Source organism: Plecotus auritus (genome assembly GCF_963455305.1).
Source record: "Plecotus auritus genome assembly, chromosome: 3".
Lineage (NCBI taxonomy): Eukaryota > Metazoa > Chordata > Mammalia > Chiroptera > Vespertilionidae > Plecotus > Plecotus auritus.
The window spans coordinates 187,022,255-187,042,803 of NC_137772.1; positions in this window are offsets into that span (position 1 = coordinate 187,022,255).

Consider the following 20,549-nt stretch of genomic DNA (forward strand, 5'->3'; position numbering starts at 1 on the left):
TATGATTGTGTGAGCAGAGTACCTTAAAAGTTAGAAGCACCAATAAAATATTGCAATCTGTACTATTATTAAACCCTGGGGCTTCTGGTGCCTTAATATTTTGTCAGGGACATTAAGCACAGTGGGAGGAAGAGTGACAGTTGCAATGTAAACATTTTCCAAGGAGTGAAGAGAAGGCTGGGCCTCTCTAATATGAATGAGTCTGGAACTCAGTCAGGACTGCAGAGGAGGGCACAGACCACAGAGCCTGGGCAGAGACTGGGCAGCATACAGTGTTCTTTATGAAACTCAGAAGAGCTGAGTTATGAGGAAAACTCAGATGTAGTACGTAGCAAGCTAAAATGTGTACAGTGTGCATTAATGTGCATTGTTCAGTACAGCATCAAAAGCACAATTAAAAACATGTTAAATTAGTCATGCACCTGGAAATAATAAATCACTGCTTCCTTCAAAATGTCATGGAAAGGGGAAGTTTCTCCTGACACATTCCCTTGTTCTTTGGGTACTGTTTTCTTGGTATGACGCCTTTCAGTGTCCCTGCATTTGATTAACTCTCAAATAACAGGAAGTTCTTAGGCATTAAAATTCAGAACAGTTTTCCATGCTTCTTATTTCTCTTTCCCTCAGAATCATTGTAAATTAGGGGTCAAGAATCAAGCCTTCTAGAGTGAGATGAATCAGAAACAAGTGAAGTCTAGGCCTGTGTGTTAACTGTTGTGATTATGGAAGAGCAGACCCTGTGGAGTCACACTGCTCTGGGTTTTAGTCCAGCTCAGGACTGTTTTAGCCAGTTTCCCCAGCTGGTTCCAGAAAAAGATTTCAGAGACTGGTCATCTGTGTGTAGAACTGGTGGACACATTATCCTTTCAAATGTCTATTGCATGAGTTGATATGCATGCGGGTTTTCAATCTTAGACCTAAAGAAAGAGAAGAGTGGTGGAGAGGAACACCAGAGAGAGGGGAAGAGTTGGGGAAGATGAAGAGAGTGAAAAGGTATTCATATTCTCTCTCTCTCTCTCTCTCTCTCTCTCTCTCTCTCTCTCGATTAGTTTTGAGCCCTGATGGAAAAAGGAGTTAGGAACAGAATTTGAAGAGCAGTAACACGTGGAGCTGGGTGGGGATGGAGACATGTGCTACAATGGTACAAGCAATGCAGCCTCAGGTCCGGGTGGAAAGGTGCTGCAGAGAAATAGAGATAAAGCCATCCTTGACCCTGAATCCCTTTACAGCACCCATGCTGCCACTGACCTCAATTCGGACTTGGTGCTGAGGGATCCAGGGTCAGCTGCCAACCCAGAGTGGCTCTGCTTGGCAGCAAGGCTTGGAGAGTGTGTCCCCAGGAGAGGTGATGCTGACCATGTCAATCAGAGTGGAGGGACAGAAGTAGCCTTGTTCTCAAACCCACATGAGACACCCATGGGGAGGGCCTTGAAGGGTGGTTCTCACATCCGGAGGGCTAAAAGCCATTGAAATGTGGGTGTTACTGTTAATAGGACCTCATCTGTGCCCTTAGTCAGGTAAGATGGTGGGTTGTTTACCTCAAAGGCCCATTGAAAGGAATAAATTAGATAATGATGAGGTGCATGGAACTGTACTTGGACACAAAGAAGGAACTAGATAAATATATCAGTCTTAGAGGATTGCCTGGGCACCTGAATGCAAAAGTGCAGAAAGAATACCCACAGACCCCAGTGTCCGTCTCCATTCCCACCCCCTTACCTAAGCATCCTTACCAAAACGATAATGGCTCAGGACCTGAGTAACTGTCCTAGATGGTGTCCATTAGCTTCCTGCACAAACAGCAGTCTGGGCTTCCATTGCCCATTCATTGCACATCAGAGGACAGTGGCATTGCAGTATTCTGTATGCTTTTGTCCTCAACCTCACTGGCGTCTCTCAAGCATCTTGTAAATTAATAATATCCTTTGAAAGAGAGAACATTTTTGACTTAAAATAGTGCCAATATTAAATGAGCAAATCTGAATGAAGTTACTTGTAAACATGTTATCAGGCTCAGAGAAGATTTTGATAGCCAAATCACCATCCCATTGTTGTGTCTCACAGTTTCTCTTGGTTCAATATGCTATTTTTAAAGCCCCTGTAATGTTGCCCTCACAAGGGGTCTGTAGGAAACGTAGTCAGAAAAAAAACCTAATCTAATAAAAATGAGGCTGCATACCAAACCTGACAAAATAAAACATTGATCTTTCCCAGTGGCTTGCTACAGCTGGTTCTGCCAGTGCATGTACTGCTGAGAAATCTACCTTGTCTTGATTACATCCAAAGCGAAATTGCTCCTGTTTTATTTAATCCCATGTGTACCAGGAACGCAGTACCTCTGACAAACATCAAGTGAAAGCAGCTGCCTTCATTCTTCCCAGCTCTCAATATGCAATTGTGTAGACTTTCTGAGTAATGCAAATTTATAAAGTGGGTGTAAATTAAACTATTACAAATTCAAGTTGTTTCAGTCAGATGAATGATTCGAAGGACAAGAACGTGGAGCTTCATGGCTGTGCATTCAGTCTTACAACATACTCATCAGCCTGAGTAGAAGTACGCTACTGTGCAGAGTAGCATGTGCTACGTTACAAAAGATCATCAGGTTGGGAGCCTCATTTTCTTTTCCTTATGAGAACTGTCCACTCTCCCAACCCTACTCCCTAACCCATTTATATTACAATGTAGAATCATAGCTGTATTTATATTAAATGTAGAATTATAGCTATATGAGAACTTCAATGGTAACCAGTCCAGTCACTCAATTTAAAGATGAGAGATAAACAAAAGTCAGTAAACTGTCTTTCTGGAAAGACAGTTTAAAATTCAGGAAAATGGGAGAAACCAAGATGGCGGCATAGGTAAGCACCTAAACTGCTGCCTCGCACAACAATTTCAAAACTACAACTAAAAAACAGAACGGACACCATCCAGAACCATAGGAAAGCTGGCTGAGTGAAAATTCTACAACTAGAAGGAAAGAGAAAAGCTCACAGAGAATTGGAGGCACGGCAAAGGGTCTTTGTGCGTGCAGAGAGGAAGGGCGGCTGAGAGCCTGGCTGACTTTCTCTGGCGGAAGGGGGAAGGAAGCCCCCGACTGCACTGAACCCCAGTTCTGACTGCACTGAACCCCAGTCCCGGGCAAAACCCCGTGGACCCAGGCTCATACAGGGGCAGTCTGGACTGTCAGGTAGAGAGAAAGGCACCCGGAGACTTGGAGACCCAGGGGAGACCCGGGGGAGCCCCGGCAGGCAGGGGTCTGGAGGCGTGCACGCCAGTGTGCACAAAGGCTGCGGAGGTTGCCACAGGCTTTCCCTAGCAGAAGGGAGTTGGAAGCACCTGACTGCACTGAACCCCAGTTCTGACTGCACTGAACCCCAGTTCCAGGCGAGCACCTGGGGACCCACGCTCTTACTGGGGGGAATCTGGACTCTCGGGTGGAGACTCGGGAGCCGGGGAAGGCAGAGGTCTGAAAGCGCGCGCGCGCCAGTGCGCACAAAGGCTGCGGAGGTTGCCACAGGCTTTCCCTAGTGGAAGGGAGTCAGAAGCTCCTGACTGCACTGAGTCCCAGTTCCAGGCGAGCCCCTGGGGACCCACGCTCTTGTGGGGGGAATCTGGACTCTCGGGCGGAGACTCGGGAGCCGGGGAAGGCAGAGGTCTGAAGGCGCGCGCGCGCCAGTGCGCACATAGGCTGCGGAGGTTGCCACAGGCTTTCCCTAGTGGAAGGGAGTCAGAAGCTCCTGACTGCACTGAGCTCCAGTTCTGACTGCACTGAACCCCAGTTCCAGGTGAGCCCCTGGGGACCCACACTCTTGTGGGGGGAATCTGGACTCTCGGGCGGAGACTCGGGAGCCGGGGAAGGCAGAGGTCTGAGGCACGCGCGCACGCACGCAAGGGCAAGGCTGACTGGAAGCCAAGACTGTCTGCTCTGCCCTGAGACTCCACCCCATCCAAGCTGAGCACAGAGGCTATTGCAATTTGGCAAGTCTAATCCTACAAGGCTGTCTCCAGCACCAAACTTCTCCCAGCGTAGACACAGCTGATCCTTACAGCCAACTGGCTTGGAGGTCAATTCCTCCCAGTGATACCAACAACAATCAAGACTTAACTACAACAAGGCTGTACACACAGTCCACAAAGGGGTGCACCAAGAGTGTCCACCTCAGGTGAACTGGGGAGGCCGACCCACTGGGCCGTACAGGAAATGTAGCACACAAATCTACCCTACCAACTCAGGGAAACAGTGAAAATGTGGCATCAAAGAAACAGATCACAAATGAAAGAAATGGAGGAAAACAAACGACTGGATATAGAATTCAAAACCACGGTTATAAGGCTTTTCAAGAATATCCTAGAAAAGGCTGATAAATATAACGAGACCCTAGAAGATATGAAAAAAGACCAACTAGAAATTAAACATACACTGACTGAAATAAAAAATATTATACAGAGACCCAACAACAGACTAGAGGATCACAAGAATCAAGTCAAAGAATTGAAATACAAAGAAGCAAAAAACACTCAACCGAAAAAGCAAAAAGAAAAAAAAATCCAAAAAGTTGAAGATAGTGTAAGAAGCCTCTGGGACAACTTCAAGTGTACCAACATCAGAATTATGGGGGTGCCAGAAGAAGACAGAGAGCAAGATACTGAAAACCTATTTGAAGAAATAATGACTGAAAACTTCCCCCACCTGGCGAAAGAAATAGACTTACAAGTCCAGGAAGTGCAGAGAACCCCAAACAAAAGGAATCCAAAGAGGACCACACCAAGACACATCATAATTAAAACGCCAAGAGCAAAAGACAAAGAGAGAATCATAAAAGCAGCAAGAGAAAAACAGTTAATTACCTACAAGGGAGCACCCATACGATTGTCAGCTGATTTCTCAACAGAAACTATTCAGGCCAGATGGGAGTGGCAAGAAATTTTCAAAGTGATGAATAGCAAGAACCTACAACCAAGATTACTCTACCCAGCAAAGCTATCATTCAGAATTGAAGGGCAGATAAAGAGCTTCACAGATAAGAAAAAGCTGAAGGAGTTCATCACTGCCAAACCAGTATTATATGAAATGCTGAAAGGTATTCTTAAAGAAGAGGAAGAAGAAAAAAGTAAAGATAAAAATTATGAACAACAAATACATATCTATCAACAAGTGAACCTAAAAATCAAGTGAATTAAAAACCTGAAGAACAAAATAATCTGGTGAATATAATAGAATCAGGGGCATAGAAAGGGAGTGGACTGATAATTCTCAGGGGGAAAGGGGAATGGGGGGGTGGTTCAGGAAGAGACTGGACAAAAATCATACACCTATGGATGAGGACAGTGGGGGGGAGGTAAGGGCAGAAGGTGGGGTGGGAACCGGGTGGAGGGGAGCTATGGAGGGAAAAAGGAGAAACAATTGTAATAATCTGAATAAAGATTTATTTAAAAAAATAAAATTAAATAAATAAATAAATAAATAAATAAATAAATAAATAAAATTCAGGAAAATGTTTATAAGGCTCTCTTTGCTGGGGTCTAACCTTAGAGGCCCCTAGAAGAATGCATTTTTGTCACCAAGCAACAGGAAATATGATTCAAAAAATATTTAATTTGGTCTCCCCAATGAGACTATGAATTCTTCAAAAACAGGTACTATGTTCTATTATCTTTACATCTTTAACAATGCACATAACAGACATTAAATAAGCATGAAAAGAATAAACTATCTCCCATGCAAGATATATCAAATAGTCCACCTCCTCATTCTATTTCAAGAAAAAATTGTCAGATCTTCCTGATAAATTTCTCCAGTTATGGACTGTGCCAAATATTACATGTAAATTAAATACTGTTGAACTATTTTTAGTAGTTAGTCTTAAGTAACTACTCGTTTACTTTCTGCCCAGGGATAAGAGAAGATACAGAAAACAGCAAAGAGTTGAAAATATCCATATTTATATATACATGCCCAACTTTGGGAAGTGCACATAAAATCGTTCTCTTTAAAAAGAATATTCTCCAAGTCACGAAGATCTTGGGATTGGGTTGTATTTATATTATCCCTCATTATAATAAAATCATTATTTCAGTTCTTGCTGCACTAATTATGGAAAAGCATCCTACATTGTAGGCATTGTCTTTTTGCCTATAAAATATACTTTGTCTTGCTAAACTTGATTTGTTGGGTGAACTGCTGGCAGCTTATTGCCATTGAGATAGAAATAATAGCTTTGCCCACCTCATTACAAATATCCATACTAAAATGTGACTGCTTTTCTGCTAAAAGTTTTTTTTAAAAGCCACCCAACTGAATGAGATCTATAAATATATACACACTTTAACAGCTGATAGCTCAATTTTGAAAATGAAATGTATTTTAATAAACACTGCCTTATATATAATTATTCATTTTGGCGACACCCTACATATGTACATATCTATCTATATAAAAGCCTAAGCAACTGAACAACTGGAATGACCAGTCGCTATGATGCGCACTGACCACCAAGGGGCAGACGCTCAACACAGGAGCTGCCCCTGGTAGTCAGTGCGCCCCTCAGCTGAGACCCATCCCAGCAGCCCAGCAGCCCGCCAGCAGCCACTCACTCCCTCAGTAGTCCTGCAGGTCAAATCTCCAGAGAATGGGCCAGGCACCGATGGACCAGTGCCGCAGGCCTCCTGGAAGTCAGCCTCGGGCACCGCAGCTGCTTTCCCTCCCTAGATGCTCCACAGGGAAGAAACAATATAAAAGTGGCTGCCAGGTGGACAGTGTGAGGGATCCAGATCCCAGGCCGGCAAGGGCATCCCACTGCCTACTTGGAGGGCCGATCGTGTCCCCCCCACCACCACCCTCCTCAGAACCCCACCTGTGCATGAATTCGTCCACTGGGCCTCTAGTACATATATAAAATGATTTGTATACATTAACAATATGCTTATGTCAACAAGTAGTTCTCAAGTACTTTCTGAAAGACCCAATGATTATTATATAAAAGTATCATTTTATTTAGTTCTTAATAAAAGAACTAAATAAAAGTTTGTTTTTTAAAAAATATTGAAGTGCTACATAATTTAGTTCTCACTAGAGATTATCTGTCTTGAACTGACTTATTCAGTCTTGTTCTTATGTTATTTCTTTCTCCACTGTCCTCAAAATGAAATCAAAGTAAGAGAAAAATAACCCATCTTAAAATGCTTGTGATTTTTTTGTTTTCTCCATATCACCCTCTCCAAATCATGTTTTTACAAAGGGCCTGGATTTGCAAAAATATTTATTAAATATTTTCTGTGGATTCTAGTCCAACCACCTTGGAATGTATATGATCTTTTACTTCCTATCTCAAGGATTAATTTTCTTTCCAAGACTTTAGTTCAGCTGAGGAAATACAATAAGCAATTCATCCAGGCTATAATTTCAAACTGTGGAGCTTCTGGCAGCCTTCCCCGCCTCCTCATTTCTTTAGATCTTCCTCCCCTTCTCCTTTCCTCCTCCTCACTCCCACTCCCCCTCAGCCCCCAGTATCTTCCCTGTAAGCGACGCAGTTGCAAATTGGAATGGTAGGAAAGCTCCTCTGGTCACTCAAGCATAATAATGTGTTTTCTATTTTTAACAACAGATCTACTGGTAAAATAAATCAAGTGTCAGGAAAGTTCTAAATTAAATGTTGTGTTCTGTGCCTCTTTCTGAGGAACAAATAAATTTTTTCCTCTATAGAAGGAGTGATAAATGATTTAAAGATTTGGAAAAACTTCACCTCTGTCCCAAAATCCTTGATCTTGAAATACTATGTTGATTAGAAATGCAGACGGTCCCCAGCAGACCAGACTTAGAGAGTGCTGGGAAGCTTCCTGTGGCTGCTTGAGAGCAGGGACAGCAGTGCCTCTAGGTTCCCTTTCAACGTTCAGCTCACAAACTAGATCCCTCACTACCTGTATTGTGTTCACAAATTATATTTTAGTCTCCCTTTGCTTCTGCTCTGCCTGGTTGGAATGGAGTGATAGGAATTAAGGTGATAGATATCAAAGTAAATGCCTTTTAAAAATCCAAGCTAGCCACAGAAAAGTAAATGCTGTTGTATTATATATTTGTACTAGTAAATGTATACCCCAAAGCTTCTCAACCCATGTTCCTGTTTGTCTTAGAGATGAGAACACACTGATCCCCTCAGAGTCATTTTCAAAAAAGGTGGTAGCTAATGGCAAGTTTGGTGCAGCATGACTTATGGGCATTAAATGCCATTCCCAGAGTGATTTCAGCAAAATCCCCTGATCTCAGGTATATCAATGATGAAGATTCTCATAACTTGCAGTAACAGAGAGAGGAACGCTGGTTATCAGAGGCTGGTGGGTGAGGGGAAGAGGGAGATTCTGATCCAAGGGAACAGACTTTAAGAACTTAAGTTATGGAGACCTAATTTACAACCTGGTGACTATCCTATCTAATAAAAGAGTAATATGCAAATTTACCATCACTCCAATGCACAAAATGGCTGCCCCTATGTGGTCAAAGATGGCTGCCCCCATGTGGACACAAGATGGCTACCACAAGATGGTCAGCAGGGGAGGGCAGTTGGGAGGGACCAGTCCTGCAAGGGAGGGCAGTTGTGGGCCATCAGTACAGCAGGGGAGGGCAGGTGGGGGTGATCAAGCCTGCAGGGGAGGGCAGTTAGGGGTGACCAGGCTGGCAGAGGAGAGAAGTTGGGGGCAACCAGGCCTGCAGGGAAGGGCAGTTGCAGGGGACCAGGCCTGTAGGGAGAGTAGTTGGGGGTGACCAGGCCTTCGGGGGAGGGCAGTTAAGGGCAATCAGGCTGGCAGGGGAGCAGTTAGGCATCAATCAGGCTGGCAGGGGAGTGGTTAGGGGGTGATCAGGCTAGCAGGCAGAAGCAGTTAGGGGCAATCAGGAAGGCAGGCAGGTGAGCAGTTGGGAGCCAGCAGTCCTGGATTGTGAGAGGGATGTCCCAGATTGGAGAGGGTGCAAGCTGGGCTGAGGGACACACACACCCCCCCCCCCATGCACGAATTTCGTACACCAGGCCTCTAGTAGTTAATAGGACTGTATTGTATACTTGGAATTTGCTGAGACACTAAAATATATACAATGTTTATTTGTCAACAATAATTTTAAATTTTTAAAAGTAGCATATACAATAATTAGAATGGCAATTTTAGATGCATTTATATGGCTTTCCTTCGTCAACTGAAGCAAGTGTTTGAGTATAAATTATCTCTACTTCTTTCCTATAACAAATGTGATTTTATTTAGTTCCCCCACATATTCTTCAGCTTTGTCACATCATAGTCACTCAAATATTTGTTGAACAAATGAATTAATAGTCAGACATTCTCTACCTTTTGTCTATGGCCCATTTTTCCTCCCAGGTACAGTAGCTAGTTTTGATTTCTATTGAGCTTATTTAGCACTGATTATTCATCAAAATTTTCAAGGTTATTTTGTCAAATCACTTTCATCTTCCCATGGATTAACTACCTCTCAATTCCCCATGTCTCTTCCATTTCCCTTCTCTCCTCATCCACTCCCAAATTAGAGAGCATGATTTATTTTTATTTATTTATTTATTTTTGCATATTCTTGTTTGTGTGCTCATTTTTTAAATATCTTATTGATTTCAGAGAGGAAGGGAGAGGGAGGGAGCGATAGAAACATAAATGATGAGAGAGAATCATTGATCAGCTGCTTCCTGCACGCCTCACAACCCAGGCATGTGCCCTTGACCAGAATCAAACCTGGGACCCTTCATTCTGCAGGCTGACACTATCCACTGAGACAAGCCAGTCAGGGCTGTATGCTCATTTTTAATCATTGATTTACAAATCATATTACAAGAAATGAATACTTTTTAAATTCAAGGGATAATTAGATGAAACTATTTGAAAATTTATTCCTTTGATTTGAAGAATAAATTACTGTGCTCAATCATATCATATGTTTTATTATTCTAGGTTAAAAAATAGTAATTCCCTAATTAACCATGGGGGGGTGATTTAGCTGTGAAAACAAATAAATATGTTCCCATAAGAAAATAAAATGTGTTATATCAGCTCAGGTTTTCTATAGTAATAGTCAAAATGTTCTTTGTTTATAGCCTATCTGATGAGATGATAAGTATCCAACCAAATTGATAATAAAAGATTGTTAATACTTCTCTCTAGAAGGTGGCTGCCTTTAAGTCACCTGCAAGGAGAAAGATTTCATAGGTGGAGTTTTGTTGTCATTGTTATATGGTTTCTAAGTATTCTCCCTAAAGCATTTAAGACTAGAAGGAAAAATAAATTAACATTTATTAAGTGCCTGTGATGTATGAGCTGCTTGATGAATGCTACCTCATTTAATTCTTAAAAATAGATTATTAAGCAGCTATAATTATACCCATTTTAAAGATGAGGAAACTGAAACTTAGAACACATAGTAACTTAACCAAGATCTCACAGATAGTAGATGTTGAATTCAGGACCCAAACTCAGGTCTAACTCCAATGTTTGTGCTTCTACACCAAAAGCCACCCTTTGAAGTCTTACATGTTGCTCTCAGTCAGAACATTATTACATGGATCTTCCCGTAAGTGCTATTTTTCCCATTTCATATTTCATAATGATCAAATTTCACAGTGATCATCTTAAATGCAATGAGATTCATCCCTACTGAAAATGTAAATTAGAACATTAATTACTTCTTTTTTTAAGTAGACTTTATTTCTGTCTATAGAAATGTTCTGCCCACTGGAAAAAAGAGGCAGTAAGAAGTGACCTCTGCTCTGATTTAATTATGTTCATTTGTCACTGGGATTTTTCTTAGCATTTTAAAATGAGCTAATAGTGCAAACCAATTAACAAACAAAATGAGATTACACTCAAAAACTGTAAAGTCAAACATCATTCCTGGTAAATACAAATATTAATAACTAGGGTTTTAATTAGAATAAACTTTAAACCAAAGGAGGTATGGAGATAAACATACCAATCACAAGTCAACACCATAACAAGTAAATGTTTTAGCAGAAAATATTTAAGTATGCAAGTAAGCTCTGTAAAGTCTTATTACTCTCCCCTCTTATACCAGCTTTTTAAACACCTTTGTTTTCAATTTTTTTAATGCAAACATCAAATGTCAAAATTTTCTTACTGCGACAGCATGAGTTCATACAATCTTTGTAAGCAACCATCACAACCACTCCAGGCCTTTACTAACATCCATAACAAAGAGGAAACAAAAATAATGAAGTCAAATGTCTGAAAGTGTTTTCTTCACATAGAAACATCTTGAGTTTTCTCTGGCAAACTTGAATCTCATTGCTCTATTTAAGAGAATAGCTGTTGTAACCTTGGAGGGCACATTCTGGACTTGAAGTTTTTAAAAAGGAGAAAGATTACCTTATGAGCAATGTGAAATAAAGCAGATAATTAATTAACAGGGTGATTATGAATAGTATTGATACCTAGAGAATTATGTGTATAAATCAGTGATGGAGCCTTGTTGTATAAAGTGCAATCACTTTTAGGGAGACAAAATATTGCTACCAAAGAAGAAGCCTAATAATGCAGGAAAGCCAAATTAGCTGTCTTGTCCATGGTGCTATAATTAACAGGTTTCAAAATGTATAGGATCGCCCAGATAGCTTTGCTCAGTGGTTAAGCATTGATCTCTGAACCAGGAGATCACAGTTCAATTCCAGGTCAGGGCACATGCACAGGTTGCGGGCTCCATCCCCATTAAGGGGTGTGCAGAAGGCAGCTGATCAATGATTCTCTCTCATCATTGATGTTTCTCTCCCTCCCTCTCTTTCTCTTTGAAATCAATGAAAATATATTTTTAAAATAATAATAAATAAAAATGTATAGGATCAATAGCCTGGGAAAGAAAATCTGTACAATGTAAAACTACACAGTCAAAAGAAAATAATGAGGGAGCTCTTTATGACTTACTAGGATATAGAAAGATCTCAATATAACATTAAAAGAAAAAACTAGGATACAATACAATGTGTAAAATATATAATCATTTTTGTTTTTAAAAAAATTAGAAGATGAACAAGACCATGGATGCATTTGGATTGTATTTACATAAAATATCTCTGAAAAGATGACATTTGATACCTGGGAGGAGAAATGGATGGCTAGGGGTAGGGCAGGACAGAGACTTTTTTAACTGTACATTTGTTTGTTCATGTTAATTAGCATGTACTTTGACCCAGAAACTTCCTAGCTGGAAATGTTTCTTATCAATACAGACATATTTCAAAATGCAAATTCAAAACAATATTGACTATAGCAATATTATTTTTAATATATTTTATTTATTTCAGGGAGGAAGGGAGTGGGAGATAGAGATAGAAACATCAATGATGAGAGAGAATCATAGATGGCTGCCTCCTGCACGCCCCCTACTGGGGATCAAGCCCGCAACCTGAGCATGTGTCCTTGACTGGAATTGAACTGGGGACCCTCCAGTCCTCAGGCCAACACTCTATCCACTGAGCCAAACCAGCTAGAGTGACTATAGCAATATTATGAATAGAAAGAAAAGAAAAAACTTGAGAAAACCTAAAAGTGTATCAATGATTGATTTATCTATGTAAATTGTGGTAGATCACCAATCTACTCAGTATAATTAACAAGGGGAGGAGAATTCCTGTAAATGGAATAAACCGCCCCTCTGACATCCCAGATGCCTGCTCCTTATTTGCTACCTTCAGGTGAATCTTGAGGAGCCTGTTAGGTAGCATAACCAAATGGTCTTTTGGCTTTGGAAAAAAGAAATCCAAGAACTACATGTGAAATCCAAGAAACCCAAATGTGAAGAATGTCAAAGGGTTCAACATTTTACCCTACTTGCAAGCTAACAAGCTAGTCTGCCACAATTTCAAGGATGCCTGCAGAAGAACAAGTACTTAATTATTCACAGCAATTCCAGTAGCCAGAGTTTGAGCATTTTCTTATGCCAGTCCCTGTGCTCCACCTCCAATGGGACGACCCAAGAGGACCAGGTGATACCTGCACACATGGCAGGCTATATTGCAGGAGGGGAATTTAGAGCTCAGGGAAACTAAATCTCTTAAAATAAGCAGTAAGCATACCTGCCTTTGCTCTAGAGGGAGGCTCTTTTCCAAGACTATAAACACATCTGGCTTTTCCCCTTAAAGGAGACATTTTCTCTGTCTTATAAGTCTATTCACCACACTAACATCCTTAAAAAGATAGTACAGAAGAAAGGTAATCTTTGTGTCCCTGTTTACAAAATGCACAGAATACAAGAGACCCAAGGAGAATTGTCTCCCAACAATAGCCACTTCTCATTTCCACACCATCTTGGCTTCTAGTGCATTTTCCAATGAGTATACTACCACATCGGCCCCTTGAACTAGTCTGACAAACAGAGGCTGGGACCTAATCCATTCAACTTTTCTCATTCAGTAATAAATAGTCTTAATTAAGATGAGCAACAAGACTCTAGGCACCAGGATGAGGCCAACCTGCAGTATTGACCCCAACCATGCCCTGCTGGGTCCAGGACTAAGCAGCTAAACAAATACCAGAAACCATCAGGGCCTACATTAGAAATCCAGCTGGCCTTCACCTTATGCTTCTATACTGACCTTTCTTTCCACTTGGCTGGAGACAGTAATTCAGGTAAAGCAAAATACATATATTATCAGTTTCTCATTCTCCACCTTAGCACCCCCAAAAAGAAGTCTTAGGCAATTCTCTCACCCACAAAAATGCTTGTCAGAGTTGACACTAATCTGAATGTATTTTTGCACTGAGTTGTTACACTTCAGTATATTTCAGAAAGTCAAAGAAATAATTCATACCACTTTCTGGAATTCCTATTAGGGGAATAGCTATCTACAAAGTGAGCATAAATAACAAGTCAGTTATCCTTCTGGGAAGCTGCTGAAAGTAATAAAGGGTAACTTCAATTTGGAGAGATTTCTATAGTCTTCTATGACTATTGAATCAAGTGAAGGTCTTTCTTTAAACTCTTTTTTTTTAAATTTTATGTTTCTTTATTGATTAAGGTATTACATATGTGTCCTTATCCTCCCATTGCCCCCCCACCCCCACCCCACCCATGCCCTCACCCCCCCTGGTGTCTGTGTCAATTAGTTAGGCTTATATGCATGCATACAAGTCCTTTGGTTGATCTCCCCCCTTACCCCCATCCTCCCCTACCTTCCCTCTGAGGTTTGACGGTCTTTAAGCTCTTAAAGATCTCTTGTGACTACATCTTAGGTGCAAGTCACTGTATTTTTAGGAGGAAAGCAAATTAATGCCTGGCTTCCACACAAGAAGTACATTTTCAGGGGAACATGTGGTACCCCTGGAGAGAAGTACTGTTTACATTTTGGGGATCCCCAAGAGGAGCTTACATCAAGCTAGGGGCCCGGGTTGACAGTGCCTCCAATGCAGCCTACCAGTGAGCTGATAAGCTTTACTTGGATGGCCCATTTTTTAACCTCTCACAGAAATCACCTGTGTCTCTGGAGTCTGCCCCACCCCCATTGCCACAGCTGTTGCTCAGTCATTCTATGGGATGGACAAATGCCATCTGATTGGTGTGTTAAAGGATTTTTACTTCCTTGGTTCTATGGAAAAGCAGGGAGAGAAAGAATAGTAAACTGCACAGAATCTGAAGCTAGGATGCCTGGGTGTGGATCCCGACTCAGCCACACTTTTGTTCATATTACTATTGATCTGATCAGGAAAAAAAAATCTTTAAGTATTGGGAAATGGTCAAGCTCACAGTATCACATACAGATTCCTAAAATTTATAAAGATTAAAAACTCCAAGTTCATTTCACAAATCAAACAATCACTCAAAGACTTGCCTCCAGACAGCCATCACACTGCCAAATACAGCAGATGGGCTGTATGAATACTTCCTATTTTGTCACCCAGAATATTAAAAAGATATGTACTCAAATGTTGGGATTTAGTCCATTTATAATTTATATTTTATAAACAAAATGCTAACACATGAAAATTAATTTCCTAATTATGTTAGCTTCCACAGACAATGCCTTTATCCTAAAGTCTATTTTAACAATGACCTATTTTCTCTACGAAATTTTTATTTAATTATGAATCAGAAAGAAGAGAGATTTCCTTATTTATTTTTTTAATCCTCACCCAAAGATATGATTTTATTTATTTTAGGAAGAGAGGAATGGAGAGAGAGACATCAATGTGAGAGAAAAACATTAATCTGTTGCCTCCCATATGTGCCCCAACCAGGGATCAAACCCAAAACCTTTGGTGTACAGGATGACATTCCAACCAACTGAGCCACCCGGCCAGCGCAATTCCCTTTTTAAAAAAATCATTTGCTATTATTTCTTTTCTTCTCAGTTTTATTAAGGTATAATGGACACAAATACTTTATAATTTTAAGGTATACAGCACAATTGCTTGACTCATATTAATTATGAAGTGATGACCACAGTAAGTTTAGTTAACATCCATCATTACAAATTGATATTAAAAAAGGAAAGAATTTATTCTCAAACATTCCATCTGTGTCTGATCATTAGTGATAACCAAATACCAACAACATTTTTTAATATTCATGTTCAACTCTATATAATATTAATCCTGGAGGGGTTTAAGTTGATTCATCATGTTTTATGATGGTCAACCTATCCAAAGAATTCTTCCCATCCAAATAGCCTATTCAAGTAATTATTTACAAAAAATATATTACATATCTGGAAAGTCAATTATATGACTGGAAAGTCAATACTCTGACAATAGCTGAAATATAATATTTTATATTATAATAGCTTTTAAGTGATGACTTGTTAAATACATTATTTATCACATTACAAAACCCAAGAAAATAATTAAAAAGCTATTTGACAAAGAAGGCAAGAGCATACAATGGAGTAAAGATAGTCTTTTCAATAAATGGTGTTGGGAAAATTGGACAGGTACATGCAAAAAAAATGAAACTAGACGACTAACTTACACAATACACAAGAATAAACTCAAAACGGTTAAAAGACTTAAATGTAAGTTGTGAAAACATAAAAATCCTAGAAGAAGACAGGCAGCAAAATCTCAGATATCTCTCATAGCAATATGAGTATACATCTCCTAGGGCAAAATAAACTAAGGAGATAAAAAAAAAGAAGCAAATGGGACTAAATCAAAATAAAAAGCTTCTGCACAGCAAATAAACCATCAACAAAATAAAAAGGCAGCCCACTGTATGGGAGTACATATTTGCCAATGATATATCTAATAAGAGGCTAATTTCTAAAATATATAAATAACTCATACAACTTAACAAATGGAAGACAAACAATTAAAAAATGGGCAAAGGCCCTAGCTGGTTTGGCTCAGTGGACAGAGGTCAGCCTGCAGACTGAAGGGTCCCAAGTTCTATTCTGGTCAAGGGCACATGCCCTGGTTGTGGGCTTGATCCCCAGTAGGAGGCGTGCAGAAGGCAGCCAATTAATGATTCTCTCTCATCATTGGTGTTTCTATCTCTCCCTCTCCCTTTCTCTCTGAAATCAATAAAAATATTTTTTTTAAATGGGCAAAGGACCTAAATAGACACTTCTCTAAAATGGACATACAGATGTCCAAGAAACATGTGAAAAAATGCTCAAAGTCACTAATCATCAGAGAGATGCAAATTAAAACAACCAAGAGGTATCACCTTACACCTGTCAGGATGGCTACCATCAACAAATCAACAAATGACAAGTGCTGGTGAGGATGTGGAGAAAAGGGAACCCTAGTACACTGCCGGTGGGAATGCAGACTGGTGCAGCCATTATGGAAAACATAATGTATAAAATTAAATATAGAACTGACATTTGACCGAGTGCTTTCACTTTTACGTATATATCCCAAGAATCCTGAAACACCAATCAGAAAGAATATATGACCCCTATGTTCATAGCAGTGCTATTTACAATAGCTAAGATTTGGAAACAGCCCAAGTGCCCATCAGTAGATGAGTGGATTAAAAAGCTGTGGTACATTTATACCATGGAATACTATGCAGCCTGAAAAAAGAAGAATCTCTTACCCTTTGAGATAGCATGGAAGGACCTGCAAAATATTATGTTAAGCAAAATAAGCCAGTCAGAGAAAGACAAGTATCACATAATCTCACTCATATGTGGAATCTAATGAACAAAATATACTGATAATCCAGAGACATAGAAGCATGGAACCAACTGCAGAATCTCAGAGGGAAGGTGGGGGAGGATAGGGGGATGGGAAGAGATCAACCAAAGAACTTATAACCCATAGACACAGACAATAGTGTGGTGAAGGCCTGGGGGAGTATGGGGTGGAGGGAGTCAATGGGGAAAAATAGGGACATCTATAATACTTTCAACAATAAAGATAATTTTTTTAAAAAAAAGCTACAGGCAGCCTTCCTGCAAAAAATAAAAACTTTGAACACAAAATATATTCTGAGTACTTAACAAAATTTTGGTTATGTTCCTTTACTTAATAAAAACAGGCCATAAATAGAAATTGTCCATCACTCTCCCCCTCCCCACTAATCTTCAACCATGTTAGCGTTTTTGCCATTCCTCAAACATGCCAAGTTTGTTCTGGTCCAAAAGATGTTGTACTTGTTACTTCCTTTTGTACTAATTGTATATTTCTGTGTAACAAGCTACTTTAAACTTCATGACTTAAGACAATAAGCATTTATTATTCCACACTTTCTCTGGGTTAGAATTTCAGGAGAGGCTTAGCTGTGTGCTCTGGCTCCAGGTCTCTCATGAGGCTGCAATAACATGTCAGCTCAGCTATCTGAACCTTGACTGAGGGCTGGAGGGTCTACTTTGAAGAAAGCTTCTTCATGTGGCTGGCAACTTGGCACTGGCTCTTGGCAGAAACCTTAGTTCTTCATCATGTGGCTCCCCCCTCCATAGAGTTGCTTGAGCATCCTCATGATATGGCAGCTGACTTTCCAGAAAATGTTCCAAGAGATTAAGGTGGAGATATCTGGCAATGCCTTTTATGTACTAATCTCAGAAATTTGCACTCCATCTTTTCCACTGCACTCCACTGGTCACATAGACCAATCCTGATACTGATACGGTGTGAGAGGGGACACAAGGACATAAACACCAGAGGTAAGGATCGCTGGGGATTATCTTGGAAACTGGCTACCACACTCCTTTCAAATCTTTTTATTTTTTCTTAGCTCATCTATTCAGGTCTACTGAAATGTGATCTCTTCAAAAATATTTTTCTACCTGTCTAAATAGATTCCTTTTGCTCTATGACCTTCTACTCCCTTATTGCTACATTACTGTGATTGTATATTGCTTTTATAGGATTTATCAATGCCTAAAATTACATTATTTATTCACTTACATGTCTAATTTCTTTTATCATCTGTCCTCCAAGCTTCATGATGGGATAAACTTTGTCTATATTGTTCACAATGCAGACCAATCGCCCAGCACAGTTTTTGACATGTGATTTTTGAAGCAATGATAATGGATTTACACTCAGTCTTTATTCTCCATCACATAGTTTGCAACTACACACAGAGAGAAATGTTAACCCAAAGGCTAACAAATCACAAGACTATAGCTCCATAATATTACTTTTAAGTGAATTATAGTTTTTGTTAGTAATTGAAGTTTTCATTATTAATATAAATGATTTTACCTTTCTAATGGAAATTTCCAGGATTTATAAAAATATTTTATTATACACTAGAGGCCCGGTGCATGAAATTCGTGCACGGGGCGGGGGGGGGGGGCGGGCTGTGTGTCCCTCAGCCCAGCCTGCACCCTCTCCAATCTGGGACATCCCTCTCACAATCCAGAACTGCTGGTTCCCAACCTCTCACCTGCCTGATTGCCCCTAACCCCTTCTGCCTGCCAGCCTGATCACCCCCTAACCCAGCTGTGGGCAAACTATGGCCCGCAGGCCGGATCCGGCTGTTCTATCTGGTTCTCTCGCTCTCCCCTCCGCTCCTTTACTTTGAATTTATATTAGTTCACACAAACACTCCATCCATGCTTTTGTCCCGGCCCTCTGGTCCAGTTTAAGAACCCATTTTGGCCCTCGAGTCAAAAAGTTTGCCCACCCCTGCCCTAACCACTCTCTTGCCAGCCTGATCAATGCCTAACTGCTCCCCTGCCAGCCCAATTGCCCTTAACTGCCCTCCCCTGCCAGCCTGGTCACCCCTAACTACCCTCCCCTGCAAGCCTGGTCGCCCCCAACTGCCCTCCCCTGCTGGCCTGGTCACCCCCAACTGCCCTTCCCTTCAGGCCTGGTCCCCCCAACTGCCCTCCCCTGCAGGCCTGGTCACCCTAACTGCCCTCCCCTGCAGGCCTGGGTCTCTCCCAACTGTCCTCCCCTGCAGGCCTGTTCACCTCCAACTGCCCTCCTCTGCTGGCCCAGTCACCCCTAACTGCCCTCCCCTGCTGGCCTGATCACCCCCAACTGCCCTCCCCTGCTGGCCATCTTGTGGTGACCATTTTGTGTCCACATGGGTGCAGCCATTTTTGACCACATGGGGGCAGCTATCTTGTGTGTTGGAGTGATAGTCAATTTGCATATTACTCTTTTATCAGATAGGATATTATGAAAAAAGTGAATGACTTTAAATATTTAAGTCTAATAAGAAAGAGTAAGAGAGATTACTTGGAAATAAATGTAGATGGATAGAGATGTTCATTTTGGAAGGAGCTTAATGTCATTAAATACCATTACTAAAGTTTTTAATACTTCTGGTTCTTGTACCTTTTATTATCCAGTACCCGATATACATGTAACATCTATCATTTTGTCACTGAACAAAGTAAAGAAAGAAGTATACTTGTTTTAAATAAATGAAGGATAGTTCTTTCTGCTAATCCTGCTTTCCTACCTGAAACTCTCTAGGAGGTAAAATTACAACATTGCTAGAATCAAAGTTAAACCTAATACTTAATGTTTCATCTAAGATACTGTAGTTTATATTCTGCACAAAAAAAGAGTGATTAGAAATGTTCTGTCAAATACTCATTTCTGCAAAGTCATTTGCACCCATGCAATTAGATTATCCTGGAGATAATCTGCTCAGACTAATAGCTCTCATTGCAAATGTAATTATTCCAGCTTTAATCCATCGTAATTGAGTAGCAGAGCACAAATGGGTGGGGCAGTCCATAAATGAACCTCTGGTTCTAAGATCAAAGTAAGCAAAAGGATATTCATTCTAAAGAGGATTGCTAAAAAATTTTGTCACAGGTAATAGAATTATTAAGATGGATACAAAATTAGAAATTATTTAATTTATTCTCACAGCCAAAGCAAAATTTCCTCCTCAATACCTAACCTCTGTTTGAACTCCTCTTCTCAATAGAAAATAAGGCTTTCAATATGCTTTTTATGTTGATCCAAGTAACTCTCTATGAAGCTTCCACATTCAGATCCTAGCTCTCTATTCCATGAACCACGACAAAATAAGGCTTTCTACTACTTGTCCTTTAAATTCATGGCTCTCGCATTTGGGTAGGTGCACACTGAGTCATCTGGAGAGTATGTGATTCTAATGTGCAGGCAGGGTTGAG